At 36.9% G+C, this 18,403-nt stretch overlaps 1 protein-coding gene and 1 long non-coding RNA gene across 8 annotated transcripts in view; one reads left to right on the top strand and one right to left on the bottom strand.

The window, feature by feature from the left end:
* The window catches only part of grtp1a (growth hormone regulated TBC protein 1a), a 393,930-nt gene that overhangs the window by 332,417 nt on the left and 43,110 nt on the right, over positions 1–18,403 (bottom strand). The window lies entirely within an intron of this gene.
* Positions 813–18,403, top strand: part of LOC138739830 (uncharacterized) — a 30,389-nt gene continuing 12,798 nt past the window's right edge. The window contains exons 1-2 of the long non-coding RNA XR_011342464.1: positions 813–874; positions 9,783–9,882. This is a non-coding gene — a long non-coding RNA (uncharacterized lncRNA). The remainder of the gene's footprint in view (positions 875–9,782; positions 9,883–18,403) is intronic.

Genomic DNA, 18,403 nt, shown 5'->3' with positions numbered 1-18,403 from the left:
CTAGGACCTCTGTGATGTTTATAAATGACTTGGATAAAAGAGTGGAGAAGTGTGTCAGTAATTTTTCAGATGATATGAAGGTTGGAGATGTGGTGGATAATGTTGTTACAATGGGAAATAGGCAGGATGCAGAGTTGGGAAGAGAGGTGAGAGATGGAGTTCAATCTGGAGAATTGTGAGGTGTTTCACTTTGGAAGGCCAAACTTGAAGGCAGAGTACACAGTTAATGGCAGAAAGCTTAACATTGTAGAGGAACAGCAGGATCTTAGGGGTACACTTCACACCTTCTTAATCACCCTATAAACTTCTGCAGCAAGGTTACCCTTCAGCTTCCTATATTCCATAGGGGAAAAAAACCTGCCTATCCAAGCTGTCCTTATACCTGTGGCCTTCCATACATGGTAACATCCTGGTTAATCTCTTCTGCTCTTTCTCAATTGCTACCATATTATTACTGCAGATAATCTCTTTTTAAAAATTATGTTAAATATGAATGATTATTGAGCAGAGCAGCATGATGAATGTTCTGCACAGTTTCAAAATACTACCATGCAACCTTTTCTTTCTAGATGAGAGGAGACTTGGGGATCAGGTTTAATATTTCATGCAAGGGGTAGCACTTCCCTTCCATACCACCATCTCTGCCCATTTGGAGTGTCAGTCTCTTGACTTTGGACTACTGCACTGAACTCATGCAAAGAGGACAGGCAGAGCCTCAGATGCTCCCCACCCCAATCTAACCATATATCAGAAGCACATGCACAATTCTGACCTGTAACACTACTGATTTATCCATCCTTCCGCCCCAAACAGCCAGCAAATTTCACATCCTGATTCAAGACGTTCAGACGGAGAAAGAACAATATGAGCAGAAGTAAGTTTCATGTCTACTCCCTCCCATTCAATATAATCATGGCTGATTTACCCCAGGCTTCACCTCCTCTTCCATGTTAGTTTCTCATTGCCCTCAATTCTACAATTTACAAAATCTTATCAAGCTCTTTTTTAAATACTTCTAGTGGTGTGAGCATCAACCACCCCCTGAGGTAGAATGTTGCAGATTTACTAAGCTCTGCAAGAACAAATATCTGGGCACCTAAATTTTAAATGATTGACCCTTCATCTTATAATTAATATTCTTGTTTGAGAATCATTTATGAAAACATCATAATATCTACCTTATTATACTCAATTATATGTTTCAATGGATCACCCTTCATATTTTAAATTCCAAACAAGAAGCTAGCATTTATTTAGCCATTCACGTTCCCTTTAATTTTTAATAGTCAATGTGCGCAAAAATCTGATGTTGTGCAAATTTGTTTCCTGTGACAATGTGCACACTGAATGCTGTGTAAATGTAATCTTGAAATTGTTTCAAGATAATTTAGACACAGCCTATCTCTCATGGTTAATAAAGTTGTATTGGCAAGTTTTAATATAATACAAAAATAATTGCATTCTACAAAGTAAAACATGTTTATTTAAGATGTTATTCTATACTTTGAACTAGGTAACTAACCTTTGGTGCGCACATTAATTTCCTTTGTACGCTGGTTGCAAAATGTGTGTGTGCACGTACACACGTACATCTGAGAGAGAACAGTGTTCATGATAGGACAACACTCTCATCCTAGGAATTAGCTGAATGAATCACTTCCAGATTACCTCTAACACTAATGATACCTTTCTTAAATTAAAGGTCCAAAACTGAGCAAAATACTCCAGATTCTGCCTCACTAAGCAAGTATTCCTTCAAGCACAGCTGATATTTATATACAAAAAAAATTGTATTATGTTTAAAAAAAAAGCAGCTCTGCTGGAGCTGCTATAACAACATCACTGTCACTGGTGTAGATCCACAAGAGTGGAGACATACCGCAGCTCTGAAGATTTCAACCGCCTGGTCCTAATGCTGGCGGATCTATACAGGCTTAAAATGGCCTGTTAAAGGAGCTGATGGAAGTTTGTAAATAAAATATTGCAACTACAAGGTGTGTGCCCAAGATGGCAGCATCTGTGCTTGGCATGAGAGGTTGCAGACTCCAGGGAGCAGTGGCTTGGCTCAGGACACCAGAAATGGGGATAACAGCCCCTGTTGAGAAGCAGAAGCAGAGGAGACGACACTACAGTACAGCAACCACAGCAGCGGACCAGCGAAGGGTTCAGCAGCTGAAGGACCCAAATAGGTTGCAGGCTGCTGGATACTGGTTCATGAGAACCAGGTATCAGAGTTGGGATTCAAGAGGGTGCTGAGGGCAAGAAGGGCATCCAAAGGGCCTCAGGTTTGGAATTCTTCCTGATCGTGTCATAGGTTTGAATCTGGACCTCAGGTTGCCAATGGCTGCAAGAGCACTAGAGTGAATCTATAGGCTCTCAGTAACTCTGATGGGACTCTCTTTTGCTTTTCTTTCTCTTGTATTGTAAGGGGCACCAGGCCATTCTAATGACAACTCTTTGTCTTCCTTTCAGCAAGCAGAAGTATATCATGTAGTTATAATTTTAATGAATTGTTACATGACAATGAAAGGAACCTTGAACCTTAAATAACCTCTGGTGTAGCAAGCGATAAAGACAAAACTATGCAATGTTCAACAGTAAATATGAAAAGCATGTGAAGTTTAGAGCACAGTTTTTTTTTAAACTGAAGAAGTAGAAATTCTGTCTGGCCCACAATAAAAATCTTATGGTTGTAAGCGATGTCATATGTGTACTCTGACAATAAATCTGAACTTTGAACTTTTTTTTTTAAACAGACCGTATAAACATTTATGTCGATAGTTAATATATTAAATGTGTTGATTTCTTTCTAATATGGGAAGAAGTTGGTGCATATGAAAGTGAGTGAATGCTGAAGAACTATTTACCTGTGGTTTGACTTTTGATATATTCTACAAGCCACCACTGTCATTTGAGATTAGCCTTCAATACTGGATGTTGAAATCTACCCGTTATTTGCCTCAGTCAGCAGTAGTACCAAGAAGCCCATGTATTTATACAACATGTTTCCGTCACAAGAAAGGCTCAGTTCCACCTGCCCTGGCTTTTCTGCTGCTCATACCCTTGTCAATGTCTCTAGATATGGGCTGTCTCCATTTTCACGCATGTTCATCGGTAATTTTATCCAGAAATTGTATAATACACAAAAATCACTTGATATGCCCACCAAACCTTTGTAGTAATGTTTGGCATCAAAAGCACACATGACTGAAACAAAAGAACAACTGCTAAAAGTGGGGAGAGAGAGAGAGTGAGGGAGAGAGAGAGAGAGAGAGAGAGAGAGAGAGAGAAAGAGAGAGAGAGAGAGAGAGAGAGAGAGAAGAAGCTAGTACTGCAATTTGTAGGAACAAACATTTGGGCATACTCAGACTTTTGAATTTAATATTATAGCAACTTACTCATATGTCCATCAGTCGGGCTTACATAACTACAGATGGCCTGACTGTTCCAGTGGTCTTTTGGCCAAGCCTCCCACTTTTTCTAAGATACATAAATTGGAAGTCATCCTCGATGCTGTTGCCTACATCTCAACTCTCCTCACGCCTCCTTCACCCATTACATATATTCATCATAATTTATACCCGCTCCCACACTGATAACATATCTTGATTTTAAAATCTTTCATCTACCCCTCTTTCCTGATCTATGAAACTCAACAATCATCCTATAGATATGTTAAAGGTGGTCTTGAGTAGTCCCTTGAATTTAACTGGAGGATCTGTGCTTTCAGCTTCCTAGTCTCAACTTTTTCTCATGAACCATCTCTACTTGAAACCATCCTCTTGAGCCAACCCTTCACTCATCTGATCTGGTATTTCTCTCTACAACTTGAAGTAAAGATTTTTGTTTGCTAACATTCTGAGCATTGTGGGATGTATCATCAAAGGCTTCAATACCTCAACAGCCCCACTCATCCCTACTCCCCATCCATCCTTCGCCCTAACCAAAGATCACTGGCTGCCCTCACACTGAAGGTAACATCTAGTTACCTCAGTGGGGGTTTCTCCACAGGTCACACACAATCTGACATTCAGGGATTATAATCCCCCCATTGAGATGGCTTGAGGAGAACTGCTTATACCAACACACAAACTAACACAGGAAAACCCAAACCAAATTAAATATGAAAGACTGCAGTTGTTGGGGTTGAGTGCAACACACAAATGTGCTGGAGAAACTCAGCACATCACACAGAATCTATGGGAAGTAAAGAGTAACCAACATTTCGGGCTTCAGCCCTTCGACAAAGTACAAGCAAAAAACAGGCAGGCACCTGAATAAAAAGGACCCAAACCAACTAGATTTTAATGACCCACCACTCCTTGACAGTGTTGTGATGTAAAACTGATGAGCTCTCAGCTTTCCTGTAAATTTAACTAACATCTCACAAAAACATTGCCCATATTCCAGCCACTAATGTGGGGGGGAGGGGGGGGGGGAAGGGGGGGGAGGGGGGGGGAGGGGGGGGGGAGGGGGGGGAGGGGGGGGGAGGAGAAATCTCAAATATAGTGTGCATGTTCACATTTACACCAGATCCATACATGTAATATATACCCCTAGAAAGAACAAGTTAAACTTTTGTGCTTTTTGATGGAAGATTGTCCCAACTGTTTACTCTTTCATTTGTATGTTCAGGCAGTAAACATTTGCAGTTTAAAGTCTGTATGAGTTAATGTACAACAGAATGACATGGCAAATTCATGGGCAAGGACAAAGGAATCATGTTCAGTTTCAATCTCCTTTACCTTTGATTTAGGATTGTGGGAAAAATCTATTCTTTACAGACAAAGTTACTGTCATTTTGGGGATTAATAAACTAATAACAAAGTTAGTTAGGTACACTGAGATGAAATCAAATCAAATATTGTGAAATATCTTTGATATGTTATCAGCACCTGTAAACATTTCACAAAAGAGATCATTCAACAGCATTGCCTTTTAGCTCCAGATCGACATCCAGAGGAACTCTAGTTAATTCTGCATTTCAAATATAATTACATTTCACAGATTCTCCCATAGCTGTTGGATGTGAGGGGGGAATTTTCACTTGGTGACAGATTGGATGCAGTTAAAGGGAGTTAGGGATTAAACCAGATATCCTATCAGGAAATCACCCCTAATCTGTTAAGTTATGACCATAACCACGGCAAATTAGAAAGGTGGCTCGTCAATAAACACATGTTTACTCAGTTAACTGATATTGACTACTCAAAACTTCTCTGCTCCTATTGAAACAAAAGGATTCTGGTCTGTTAGTCATACTAAGAGGTGTGCACGTTTGGTGGTCTAGAATGACCATCATTCACATCACTGGGGTCAATGATTCTCCTTGGATCTCAGATTAAGACCACAATGGCCAGTAGAACCATTGTAAAACTCTGCTGCTCAAAGAACTTAAGATTTGCAGGAGAAAGAGAATCAAAGGGACACGCAGTTCTCAGTGGGTGGTGTATACCTGGTACTCAAGATTTTCAGGAGACGATAGCATGTGATGAGCCTGAATATCAATCCCTAAGGAAGAACAGAGTGCCAGGTCAGCTGGTGGCAGACTTTTATAGCCACAATGGAATGAGATCTAGTACCAATACTTATGATTTACAGTATGCTCTTATTTTGCTTCTAGTCATTCTAGGATTTTTTAAAAAAAAGTTTAGATACACCACAGAGACAGGCTCTTTTGGCACACGATCCTGTGCTGCCCAATTACACCCAATTGACCTACCACCACAGTACCTTTTTTTTTAAAGGTGGGAGGAAACCAGAGTACCTGGATGAAACCCGCACAGACACAGTGAGACGGCGCCGGATTCGAACCCAAGTTGCTGGTGCTGTAACAGTGTTGCACAAACCAATATGCTAACCGTGCAGCTCTGGTTCCATCAGAGATTTTCTGAACTTCAATCAGTAAGATTTGCATACCCAAGACAGGGAACTGATGACTCTTCTGCTTTAATACAGCCACTGAAGAATGAAGTCTGAGTGATGAAAGTCCTTGCTGGTAGATAAGATGACAATCAAGCAATTATCAAAGAGTCATTGGATCATACAGCAGAGAAATATGTGCTTAGATCCACCATGCCTATGCCAAGAATCTATCCACATTAATCTCATATATCAACACCTGATCCATACTGATTGTCTAAATATTTCTCATGAGAGTCTCTTTCTACACCATTCACACAATCAATGCTCTCCAGATTCCAAACACCATCAATTCTTCCTCAGATTACATCTAAACCTTTTACTCCTTGGCAAAAACCTATGCCTTCTAACTTTAGACATCCAAACAATAAATAAAAGATTTATACTATTTGCCCTCATGTTGTTCCTCATAAATACATACAACTCTATCAGCCTCCACTCCTCCAAGCAAAACATACCTACCCTATTCAATCTCTTTACATAATGGAAACATTTAATCACAGGCAACATTCGAGGAAAATTCTTCTACTTTTATCCAGATACATGCAATCACTTCCCTCCTATAGCATGGTGCTCAGAACTGCACACAATATTTAAGCTATGTTCAACAAAGTTGTACCATAACCTCTCTATTTTTATTCTGCAAGTCGGCTGATGAAGACAAGTATCCTGTATGCCTTCTTCACCACCTTATCTACCTGTGCTGCCTTCTTCACCAATATTCCACAATATATTCCCTAGGATCATACTATTCATTGTGTACATCCTTTATTAGACTTCCCGAAGCGCATCATATCACACCCAATAGGATTAAATTCCATTTGCCAATGGAAAGGGACAGAATGGAAAGAATGGGAAAAATGGGAAAGAGGGAAAGAATCAGTGAACCAGTGCGGACTCGAAAGGCCAACATGGCCTGTTTCCGCTCCGTAAATGGTTATATGGTTAACTTGGCTATCAGTTGAAAGTGTCTTCATATGGACCTATTTCTCGACTGAATGTAGACTATAAAATTATAGCAAAAGTGTTAGCAAATTGACTTACTAAGTATTTACCTAAATTGATATATATCTATATATATAGATATAGATATATATTTATTTATTTATTGATCAAACCGGTTTTATTAAGAATAGAAACACATCAGATAATATTCTTCAATTGATTACTTTGGTCAATGCATATCGACACCAGCCCAACCATCCACATCCGCTTGATGTGGAAAAACCCTTTGACAGGGTTGAATGGGAATTTTTATTTAAGGTGTTGGAGAAGTTTAAATTTGGCCCCTTTTTTAATTGGTTGGGTTAAAGCTTTATATACAAACCCGAATGCCAGGGTGGTGACAAATGGTCAAGTTTCATTACCGTTTAAATTGACACGTTAGACTCGACAAGGGTGTCCATTGTCATCAGCCTTATTTGCATTGGCTATTGAACCATTAGCTCAAACAGTAAGACAGAATGAACAGATAAGAGGGATGAGAGTTAGGAATGAAGAATATAAGATTAATTTATTTGCAGATGATATTTTGATATATTTGACAGACCCGCATCTGCAGGAATGTTTATTGCAATATGGAACACTATCTGGATATAGGGTTAATTGGGATAAAAGTGAAATTTTGACAGTTGGAGAAGGAGATTATTCAGAATATAAAGATATTATAAAATTGAAATGGTCTGATAAAATTAAATATTTAGGAATAATTGTAAATGCTGATCATCAATCTTTATATGTTAAATTATGTTCCTTTATTAAAAAAAGATTAAAGCAGATTTAATTAAATGGAAAGATCTCCCGCTAACTTTAATGGGTAGAGTTAATTGTATTAAGATGAATATTTTCCTCAAATTCAATATTTATTTCAATCAATACCGTGTCCTCTTCTAACGGGATTTTTTCAGGATTTAAATAAAGCCGTAAGAGAATTTTTATGGAAAGGTAAATTATCGCGGGTAGCATTATATAAACTTACTTGGAAGTATGTGTTAGGTGGGCTTCAATTACCTCATTTTCAAAATTATTATGAAGCAGCCCAGTTGAAATTTATGAGTAGATTGATGGATTTGAACCAACTCCCAAGTTGGGTGAAAGTTGAGATGGCTTGCATTTCTGAAATTGAGGTGCATCAATTTATATATCGATGGAATATAAATTTGTTGCAGGAATATAATATGCCAATATTAAAGCATTTATTAGAGGTGTGGACTCAAATAAATAAGATTTTAGGATCAAAAGGTAAATTGTCAATTTTAACCCCTTTATAATCAGCTTATTCCTTTTTCGATATTTAATAAGTATTTAAAGAGTTCGGATTTTAAGGCTATAAAGACATTGCAGGACTGTTTTGAAGAGGACAGTTTCTTTCCTTTAATCAATTGAGGGAATGTTTTGATATTTCTGAAAATTCTTTGTTTGTTTATTATCAACTTCGAGCTTTGGTGAAAGACATGCATGATAGAGAGATGACTTTACCTGTATTGATGGAATTTGAATCTTTGATTTCTTCTCTACCAAAAAAGGGATATATTTCTGTTATGTATCAAGTGTTACAAGACAATATGGATAAACTGGAATGGGAGAAGTCTAAGCTTAAGTGGGAAAATTATTTAGCTTTTGTTTTTCCTGAAGATTATTGGGCAGATATGTGCTATGACAGTGTAACTAAATTGATGCATGTACAGTAGAAATGGTTAATTATAATTTTTTACATCAGTTAAATATAACTCCAGAGAAATTGAAAAAATATGGTTTTATTAATTTTATTTATTAATTTGTTTTAGATGTGGTGTATGTACTGGTACTTTTTTTTACATGCTGTCTGGTCTTGTGTATATGTACAACCATTTTGGGAAGAAATTAAGTTAATTTTGGAAAAATTATATAATATTAAGTTACCATTAGATCTATCTATTTTTAAAATGGGTTATATAGTTCCTTTAAAGGGATTAGGGCTGGATAAATTTCAAATTGCATTTGTCCGTTTAGTACTGTCTGTCACTCGAAAATGTGTAGCAAGTACATGGACAGATAACATAGTGATTAATATAACGCGATGGCATAATGAATTGAAAGCTTGTATTGTTATGGTAAAAATTACATATCATTTGCATTATAATTATTCTTTTTTTTGTCAATAAGTGGTTACCGTATTTGGAATATATACATTTAAATGTACTTTGATGTATTATATATTTTTCCTTTTTTTTTTAGCTCTCCTTAAGAGCTGATGGGTGGGAAGGGTATAATTTTTTTGTGTTTATGTTTTTAATATATATATATATATATATATATAATCTGACCATTTTACCAACTCATCACTATTGTCCTGTAGCTGAACACTAACCTCCTTGCTATCAACAGAACCCCCAATTTTGTTGTAAACTCTGGGTTTATTCATCATAACATTCGCATCCAAATAGTTAATGTAATATAATAGCAACTGCCATGGCACACTACTGTTCACAGGTTTCCAATCACAAAAACAACCCTCCAAAATCACTTCAGCCTTCTTTACAAAGGCAATTTTGGATCTAATTTAACAACTTGCCTTGGATTGCATTTACTGTTTGGACAAGTTTCCCACGTGGGACTTCACCAATTTAATGAAATCCATGTAAACATCAACAACACTGGCCTCATCAGTACTCTTCAAAAGATTAGTCCGGTTAGTCCTCTAACAAAGCCATGCTAACTATCTTTGATTAATCCCTGCCTTTTAAAAGTCGGATTAATCCCTTTCTTCAGATTTTTTTCCTATAACTTCATTAAAACCCATGAAAATTGACTGGCTGGAGTTTCTACAGACCTTTTCAAACTCTCACTGTTATGGTCTGATGTCCCCATCTGCTTTAAAGGGACATCCATTACACCAGTGCCCAAGAAGAACAAGATGGCTTATCTCGACAACTATTGGCCAGTGGGACTTGCATCTATTATATTGAAATGCTTGGAGAGGTGAGTTATGGAATAGATCAACTCCTATCTCAGGAATCTAACTCCTATTCTCCTCCTCTTGTATTAACCTATCTCAGGAAGGTCAAGGTCCTACTTCAATTTGTCTATTATCACAACAGGTCAACAGCAGATGTCATCTCATTAGTCTCCCACTCAACATTAGATTGCCTGAACCACAAGAACACTCAAGTCAGTCTGCTGTTAATTGATTACAGCTCGATGTTCAAAACCATTATACAGTAACATCCCCATTATCTGGCACCTACAGGGATAGCAGATGCTGGAAATACGAATTTTCCGATTGACTGAGGCTCACTCTTAAAATGTCTAACTAATACACCAACATTAAGAATGCACTATTTAGAAGACAAAAGACAGTGCAAAATGTAAAATAATTTGAAAACAATTCAGAATTGTAATCTTTAATTCTGTAAAGTTAACTTTAATCAAGTAATTCCCGTAACTTACAAAATTTGCATTTAAATTCGAACCCTGATCACTAGCACTGTAACAATGTTGTGCTAGCTGCTATGTTAACTGTGCCACTGTCATAATTAACCCCCTCCCCCAATTTTACAGATAAAGCCTGACTAATATACCTGATACTAATATAGACTCTTACTAGGCAGAGATAGGGAAACACTTTGGGAGAGCTGCCCCAATGGCGAGCAGCATCAACCGGCTCTTCATCCTGGTTACCTGATCAGACCCTTGGCGCAACCCAACTCACCTCCACACTAGTGCACCGGTCAGGCCCTTGGCACAACTGATTCACCTCCATGCAATTGACACGGTCAGGCCCTCGGAGCAACCTGATTTACCTCCATGCAAGTGTCACAGTCAGGCCTTCGGCACACCATCCTTTAAATTTGAACCCCACTCACTGGTGCAGTAACAGCATTGCACTAAGCAACTACACTAACCATGCTACTGTTATAATTAACTCCCCCCTTCCCCCAAGTTACAGATAAAGCCTTACCAGTATTCTTAATAATATACTAACAAAGGCAGGGATAGGGAGACACTTTGGTAGTGTCGCTCAAGCGGCATTGGCCGGCTCTTCATCCTGGGTCCTGTCATTTTATTCAAACTTTGTTCAAACAACTGCTATGGACAGGGCACGAGTCGGGTGCTATGCTGGCTGAATGTTTGCTCCCATCTTCATCAACGGGATGGGTGTTGCTTCAAAAAACATCTACTTTTACAATTTTAAACTTTTATTTAGAACTTTATTCTTATTTATTTGTAATTAATTTATTTATTTCCTCAATGGTTTTGTTGGATGTTTGAGTTTCTGGTTGTTTGAGTGCTGGATAATAGGGATTTTTACTGTACCAGCAACATTTACAAAAAAGGGATCTTCTCTCTGCAACTGGATGCTTGACTTCCTTACCAGTAGACGCCTATTAGTGAGGGTTGGTCATCATGAACACATTAGTCTAGGCTGGCTCATGGGCAATCTGCTACAGCAAAAGAGAGGGCATTCAAGGAAGAAAATAAGTAGTGTGAAAATGGCAGATTGGAATGTTTTTATAAACTTACAGAAGGAAACTAAAAAAACTCATATTGAGGGAAAAGGTGAAGTACCAAAGTAGGCTAACAAATAATATCAAAGAGGATACAAAAAGCTTCTTCGAGTATATAAAGAATAAGTGAGAGTAGACATAGGACCACTAGAAAATGATGTTGGAAAAATAATAATGGGAGATAAGGAGATGGCAAAGGAACTAAATGAGTATTTTGCATCAGTCTTCACTGTGGAAGACATTAGTAGTGTGCTGGATGTCCAAAGATATCAGGGAACGGAAGTGAGTGCAGTTACTCTTTCAGGGAAGAAGGTGCTCAGAAAGCTAAATGGTCTAAAGTGCATCTATTTCAATGCAAGTTGTAAGAAAGGCAGACAAGCTTAGAGCATGGACTGACACGTGGAATTATGACATTGTGGCCATCAGGTGAAACTTGGCTACAAGAGGGGCACCACTGGCAGCTCAAAGTTCCAGGCTTCCATTGGTTTAGACGTGATAGAACAGGGGTGGGAGGGGGGGGGGTGGGATGAAAGGGGGAGGAGTGGCATTGCTTGTCAGGGACAATATCACATATGTGCTCAGACAGGACAAGCCAAAGGGTTCTTCTACTGAGGCCATATGGTGGAGATGGTATGACCACACTCAGAGGGTTGTATTATAGACCGCCCAATAGTCAATGAGAATTGGAGGAGCAAATATGTAGAGAGATATCAGACAGCTGCAGAAAACATAAGGTTGTGATAGTAATGGATTTTAATTTTCCACATATTGACTGAGACTCCCATACTGTAAAAGAGTTGGATGGCTTGGAGTTTGTCATGTGTTCAGGAAAGATTCTTAAATCAATTTATAGAGGTACCAACTATTGAAAATGCAATACTAGATCTCCTTTTAGGGAACGAGACAGGAGAGGTGAAAGAAGTATGTGAAGGGAACATCTTTTGGTCCAGTGATCATAATGCCATTAGTTTCAAGTTCATTGGAGAAAGGCTAATTTTGAGAAATGAGGAAGGATATAGAATGTGCATATTAGGATAAATTGTTTACAGGCAAGGATGTGCAATGTAAATGTAGGACCTTCAAAGGTGAAATTTTGAAAGTACAGAGTTTGTATGTTCCTGTCAGGATTAAAGGCAAGGTTAGGAGACTGAGGGAACATTGGTTTTAGAGAGATATTTGGGATATGGTTTGGAAGAAGAGAGGTGCATAGCAGGTATAGGCAGTGGAGCAAATGAAGTACTTGAGGCAAGATAAACCTTAAGAAATCAAGGCGGCAAAAAAAGTCATGAGGTTGCTTTGTCAGATAAGGTGAAAGAAAATCCTAAGTGCAAAAGGATAGCAAAGGACAAAATTGGTTCCCCTGAAGATCAGAGTGGTCAACATTATAAGGAGCCAAAAGAGATGGGGGAGATTTTAAATTTTTTTTTCATCAGTATACACACAGAGCCATGGGAAGTAAGGAAAACAAGCAGTGAGGTCAAGGAACATATACAGATTAAAGAGGAGGAAGTGTTTGATATTTGCTTTAAGACATCAAACACTTCCTCCTCTTTAATCTGTATAAGGGTGGGTAAATCCCCAGGGCCTGACAAGATATTCCCTCGGTCCTTGAGGGAGGCTAGTGTAGAAATCTGACAGAATTATTTAAAATGTCCTTAGCCACAGGTGTGGTGCTGGATGATTGGAGGGTAGCTCACATTGTTTCGTTGTTTAAAAAAGGCTCCAAAAGTAACCATGGAAATTATAGATCAGTGAGCCTGACGTCAGTAGTAGGCAAATTATTGGAAGCTGTTCAAAGAGATCAGATATACAATTACAGAAGTAATGCAATTTCTACACTAGCCTTCCTCAAGGACGTTTTATCAAGACTAAGGAAGAAGTGGAAGAATTTTTAAGAAGATTATGAAAAGATTACAGATATTAAAAAGAAGATTAAGAAGAATGTTTACAATGGGATGAAGTAAAAAGTGTATTTTTTGAACCATCTTGTATTTATTGTTAAATGTTATGGAAATTTGCACAGAGACCTCAAGAAAGACCAAGAAATTGTTTAAAAAAAATAGTATCAAGGTGGAGACTCCGGTTTAAGAGGATAATACCACTGGGAGAAGGCAGTTTTGCAAGATGGCACTAAAGGGAGGGGTTCTCTTTCATGGAAGATTCTGCAGGCTTTTTACATGGGCTTCTGGGACTTTTTGTTTAAGTCACTGTCAGAGCCGGGGCATTATATATGTTTTTTTTTAAAAGGGAAAGATCACTATTATTTGATTAATCAAAAAGGTTTTACTGTTGAACAATATTTGTTTAAAAATTGGTATGGATAGAATGTTAAAATTAATGTCTGAATGTTAACAGGTTAAATGAGACAGTGAAAAAGAAATTGAGGAGATATGGATTTAGTACAACAGGTTTATGTTTTAGATGTAGAGAGCAAAAAGGTACATTCACATGCGCTTAGAATTAGAAGGAGGTTAAGTTAGGTGAAGTAAGTCAATAGTAAAAAGTTAAAGTTTGTTTCAATTCTCATGCTTAAAGATAATTAAAAGCAACTTTTGATTAAGTAACCATTTGTCTTGGTGAAAATCTATTGCTGCTGGGGGGGTCCGATGGGCTCGTAACAATATCAATTGACAAAGCCAGACGGTTTGTAAATGGTACATTGTAAAATTTATGCAGAATTCTGGACATTTATGAATATTTATGCTCAAAATTATGATGAAGCCTTTATGAAAGATATCTTTTTAAAAGTAGCGGAAGATAGACAAAATAATACTGGTTGGGGAGGGAGTTGAATTTTAATTTCTGTCTAAATCCGATATTGGATAAATCAATGAGAACAGTAATGAGGGCAAAGGCCACAAAAGCGAAGCTATCATTTATGAAAGAGTTAAATCTGATTGATATTTGGAGGCAGTTTAAACCCACAAGGAGAGACTACTCATTTTACTCAAGGTTCGATGACTCACATAGAAGGAATGATTTATTTTTAATGTCTGCACATTTAAAAAGCAGAGTGGTAAAAATGGAATACTTGTCAAGGCTACTGTCAGGCCACTCATCATTAACCTTAACTATTGCAATAATGGACAAACAAGAAAATGTATACAAATGCCATCTTAATGCCACATTGTTGAAAAGGACAGACTTCTGTGAGTCTATTAGGAGACAGATGAATTATTTTGTGAGGCAAATCTCTCCTCCACTGACAACAGATTTTTGATATGGGATACACTTAAAGCTTATCTGAGAGGGGCAAATTATTTCTTATACAAAATTCTTAAAAGAGAACATAATGTAGAACTGGATGGTTTGGAGAAAGAAATAACAGAACAGGAGAAAGTATATCAGAGGACGGGTTTACAAGAAAAATAAAGACTATTAGAGAATAAAAAACTGAGATATAACATATTACAAATGTCTAAAACAGAAAAAAAATTTTTTAAACCATGCAAAACTATTATGAATTAGGGGAACGAGCACATCAGGTCTTGTCCTGGCAAGTGAAGTCAGAGGAGTAATCAAAAATGATAATTGCAATTAAAACAGAACCTGATATTTTAATGTACAACCAAAAAAGAGATTAATGATATTTTTAGGCAATACTATACAAAATTATATAAATCACAAATATTAGAGATGATAATGAGATGGACAAGTTTCTAGCAAATGTTGAGCTTCCAAAATTAGAGGTGAGAGATCAGATGGAGTTAGTCGCTCCTTTCACAAGAGAAGATATTGAGAAGGCTCTGAACACTCCAAGCTAATGTCTCCGGGAGAGGATGGGTTCTAGCCTGAATTCTCTGGACAATTTAATGATCTTTTGATGCCTTTTATAATGTAACTGCTAGACCGGGCAGTATAGAAAAAATACAGGGACCCATTTAAAAACCTCATCATATATCTAATGCTGATTATAAGATATTGGTGAAGGCTGGGGCAATATTATCTAAATTTATACATGAAGATCAGGTAGGATTTGTTAAAGGAAGACAGTCCTCAAATAGTCTGGTAGGCTATTCAATGTAATACATACGGCTGAATCAAAATTGAATTCCAGAATAACAGTCTCCCTCGACACAGAAAAGGCAGTTGACCACTTAGAATGGCCTTGCTTATTTAAAATGTTGAAGAAATTTGGAATAGGTAGAATATTTATAAACTGGATAAAAAAATCTTTATCATAAACAACAAGCAAAAATTATAACTAATAGTTAAATGTCAGCGGTTTTCCCTCTGAGTGGATAGAGTAGACAGGGGTGTCCCCTGTCCCCAGAGCTTTTCATTCTTCCAATTGAACCGTTGGTGGAGAATCTAAGGAGAAATCTGGATATTAAAGGCTTCAAAGTTGGACAGGAAAAACATAAAATCAGTCTATTTGCTGATGATGTGCTATTACATTTATCTGATCCAACTGAGTCTTTGGAGAAATTGCAAAGTACACTAGAAAACTGTGGAAGAGTTTCAGGTTATAACATTTAATATGGATAAAAATGAGATAATGCCTTTGACAACTTTTGATTATGAAAAATATTAAAAAGGAAGTCAATTTAATGGAAAGTAGATGGAATTAAATACTTAGGAATCATGATTGATAATAACCTACAAAATGTATACAAATTAAAATATAGAGAAGGATTTGAAGAAATGGAAAGATTTGTCAATTACTTTTATTGGAAGGGTTAACTGTGTCAAAATGAAAGTGATGCCAAGATTACAATATCTTTTTCAATTTCTGCCTCTTTCTTTGTTGAAAAAGTTCTTTAAATTATTAAATAAATGCATTAGGCAATTCCTATGAAATAATAAGTTGCCGAGAATTTAGCTGTAAAAATTAACATGGAATTATAAGTTAGAAGGACTTAGGCTACCGGATTTTAGAAAGTATTATTTGTCAGCACAAGCCAGATTGCTTTCATCTTTCTTTGAGGAAGGCAGACACCCCCCTACCCTTAGATTCAAATGGGATTATACTCAATGAAAGAGGGAGCAGTTAAAGATTTTATCTATAAGTGGAGCGTTAAGTCAATAAAAGAGATGGATAATCATGTATTAATATATATATATAATTAAAGTATGGCAAGAAATCAATGAGTATATTGGGAAAAAAGCAGGCATATAATTGAGAGCACCATTATATGAGAATGTGTTGTGGCCTATGAATATAGGTAACAGATATTAAACTCCTGGTATGACAAAGGAATAAGACACATTGAAGACAGCTATGCAGAGGGGATTCTTATGTCTATTGATCAACTAAAACAGAAATAGAGAGTAGCTAATGAAACTTTCTTCTGTTTTCTCCAGTTAAGATCATTCTTGAGAGAAAGATGGGGGCCAACGTTGGTTCCACCTGAAATTAATGAAATGGAGCAAATGATCTGGCTGGGGAATACACCCAAATTTAAAACAAAAAATGTACTAAGCTCTCCAGAGTGGAAGTGCAAAACCAGGTTTACTGAGGTCAAGAGAGAGAGGTGAGAGTTGGACTTAGGTGTTGTAATATCAGAAAGATGTTGGTCTGACTGGTGTTTGGATATTATGACATCAATTATAAATGCAAGATATGGATTGGTTCAGTATAACTTTCAACACCAATTATATCTCTCGCCACAGAAGCTACATAGGTCAAAATCTGAAATATTGTAAACGTGTTTTACATGTAGGATTGAAACAGGGACTTTTTTTTACATGCTATGTGCTCGTGTGTGAAGGTGAGGCCTTTTGGCAGAATATTGCAGAAATGTTAACAAGGATAACAGAGGTGGCCTTTGCAAGCGACCTGGAGCTTTGTTTTTTAGGTAATTTTATTGAAATAAATAATAAGTGAACTAAATTCCAAATTTCTTTTGTCACAATAGCTTTAGCAGAGGCTAAGAAGTGTATTGCAACTTCTTGGAACCCCAACTCTACCTTACTCATCACACTATGGACTGCAGAGATAAATAGTATTATGCCTATGGAGAAAATTACATACAATCTAAAAAACAAGTATGACACATTTGTAAGGATATGGCAGCCATATTTGGACCATATTGGAGCCTAATAATAATAATTACAGATGCTATTACAATATAAACAGATGTGACTTCCCCGCATAGATTTTTTATGGATAGTATAAATGTGAGCTCTGACGGGGTGTAGATTTATATTTTGTAGGAAAGGGGGGGGGGTCTATGTTTTTTGTATGAAAAAGTTTAATATATTATGACATTGAAGATTTTGGTATGTATATTTATAAAAAGTTTTTTTTAAAAAGCACCAAAAGTAACCCTGAAAATTATAGGTCAGTGAGCCTGTCATCAGTAGCACATGAATTATTGGAAGGTGTTCTAAGAGATCGGATGTACGATTATTTGGATAGCCAGAAACTGATTAGGGATAGTCAACATGGCTTTGTGCATGGTAGGTTGTGTTCAACCAATCTTATAGCATTTTTAGAGGAAGTTTCCAGGAAAGTTGATGGAGGAAAGGCTGTGGATGTTGTCTTTTTTAAATATGTTTTTATTTTTCACACTATAAACCATATTGACCAAGATACATACAGACATTTTTCTTCTTAAATATATACAGTGTCGTTTTCTCCCCCTTTTTCCCCCCTCCCTTCCCTCCCTCCCTCACCCCTTCCCCATTTATTTGAAGTTCAATCTATAAGATACATTAAACCTGTTAAACAATGTTGTCACTTAATAAAAATAAACAATAAATTTTACTGAGTCAGTCCTTTTCGTTATCTTCTCCTTCTGTCATTTTAGGTGGTGGAAGTCCATGGTGGGATTTCTCTATTGTGTTTCATGTATGGCTCCCATATTTGTTCGAATATTGTAATGTTATTTCTTAAATTATATGTTATTTTTTCTAATGGAATACATTTATTCATTTCTATGTACCATTGTTGTATTCTCAAGTAGTCTTCTAATTTCCAGGTTGACATAATATATTTTTTTGCTACAGCTAGGGCTATCATAACAAATCTTTTTGTGCTCCATCCAAATCGA

Source organism: Narcine bancroftii, chromosome 7, assembly GCF_036971445.1.
Source record: "Narcine bancroftii isolate sNarBan1 chromosome 7, sNarBan1.hap1, whole genome shotgun sequence".
In the NCBI taxonomy this organism is placed as follows: domain Eukaryota; kingdom Metazoa; phylum Chordata; class Chondrichthyes; order Torpediniformes; family Narcinidae; genus Narcine; species Narcine bancroftii.
Note: the sequence above shows the minus strand (reverse complement) of the source record. Positions and strands in the feature narration are given on the sequence as shown.